The sequence below is a fragment of the Nanorana parkeri genome, unplaced genomic scaffold (assembly GCF_000935625.1).
Source record: "Nanorana parkeri isolate BGI_ZX_2015 unplaced genomic scaffold, ASM93562v1 scaffold626, whole genome shotgun sequence".
NCBI lineage: Eukaryota > Metazoa > Chordata > Amphibia > Anura > Dicroglossidae > Nanorana > Nanorana parkeri.
Genome location: NW_017306894.1, coordinates 234,914 through 236,628, shown reverse-complemented (window position 1 = coordinate 236,628; position 1,715 = coordinate 234,914). Strand labels below are relative to the sequence as shown.

Below are 1,715 nucleotides of genomic sequence, written 5' to 3'. Positions count from 1 at the left end.
TAATACAATAGAATGTATGCTGTGTGTGCTTAAACTTTCAACACTTGCCTATGGCCATCACGGACAATAAGTCATATGGACCGTTCAAAGACATTTGCTGTAAAAGACACATTGACCAATAAAAATGGAACATTGGCTGATATGAGTATTCAGGGATGTGTTCTCATTCTTTATTACAAATCAATATTTAATTCTAGTCATTTTAATTTCTCATATTGTAGCCGGTGGCCATTAATAAGTTGCAATAAAAAAGAATGAGAGGTGAATCTGCCGGGAGAGAAGGAAAGACGTGTGCCGTCGCCAGTTTTATGTGGGCTCCCAGCACTGATGAACCGGTAGGAATGGTAGCCGGCTGGCATTGTATCCCTGATACTTAGGGGTCTATTTATGAATGTTTTGACACAAAACATTCACACAACTTTCACCCAAGATTCGTGTGAGCCGTGGGTGAGAGGTATGTGAATCTTGGGTGAGTGTACTCTCTGTACGCTCCATGTCCTGTAAAGTAGTATAAAAAGTATAAAAAGTTTGCGTTTCATTCTAAATCTCCCTATAATATGTTGTATTGTGTTGCTGATGGAACGCCCCAGTTCTCAGTCCTCGGGCCGCTCTTACTGGAGCTGAAAGTAGTTCCTGTACTCAGTGTATCCCTCTGCGTCCATTCCCCATCTATTATCTCAGTGCCGGCTCCTAACTGCAGCTCAGCACAAATTATATTAGTATGTTGGAGCATCTGCCGGGCCGGAGAGAGCAGCGTATCCAGGCCTCTCTGTAATTAAATCTGGCCAGAGGGGGTCCGCGCCGCAACCAAAATCTGGAAGACGCAGCAACAGCAATGTTAACTCCTTCACTCCTTAATCGCATATTAAATCACCTCATCAATATTCTTTTATACAAATGATGTAAAAGAAATTAACTGGATGTGTCTAAGTGTTAATATTTCTATATACTGTGTAAATATATATATACATACATATATATATATATACACTGAGTGGCCAGATTATTATGACCACCCCATCATTACTTAGTTGGGCCGCCTCGTGACTCCACGAGATGATGAAAGGTGATGCGAGGAATCTGACACGGCACTGTTGCCCTTCTGTTGTCTTGTAACAGTCTTGCCCCTCCCCCGTTCTGCCCTAACATTGACTAGTCGCTGACGGCCACAATTTGCACGTTCAGACCCAGATTTTCGGCTGACAGTCCGGTCTTTAAACACTTTAACAACAGCTGCTCTTGAACATTTAACGAATTCTGCTGTTTTGCTGATACTCGCTCCATGGCTCCGAGCGCCAACAATCATCCCACGTTCAAAGGCTGTTAAATCGCGTTGTTTCCCCGTATCTTCAGAAACAAATCACTGCTACTGTCGTGGTAAACAACCTGCTTCCCTATTTATAATGGTCTGGCCCTCTAGCAACTTCAGCGCAAAATTATAGCTAATTTTCCTACAAACGTCAGGTGGTCATAATAATCTGGTCACTCAGTGTATATATACACACATACACACACACACTATATATATATATATATATAGCATATTTAATTTTTACCATACACAGGTTCTGCTTCTCACTTTGCAGCACCAACGACGGTTGTGATTTGCTCTTCATTCTCACATTAATAATTTTATAAGTTGGACGACTCATTAAAAACAATGCACTCCCTGTACGGCTCATATCGGTAGTTAAGAAAGAGCCAATGTAAAAAAA

At 41.5% G+C, this 1,715-nt stretch overlaps 1 protein-coding gene across 1 annotated transcript in view; it reads right to left on the bottom strand.

Moving 5' to 3' along the window:
• The window catches only part of TMEM163 (transmembrane protein 163), a 103,045-nt gene that overhangs the window by 5,946 nt on the left and 95,384 nt on the right, over nucleotides 1-1,715 (bottom strand). The gene's annotated exons all lie outside the window — the stretch shown is intronic.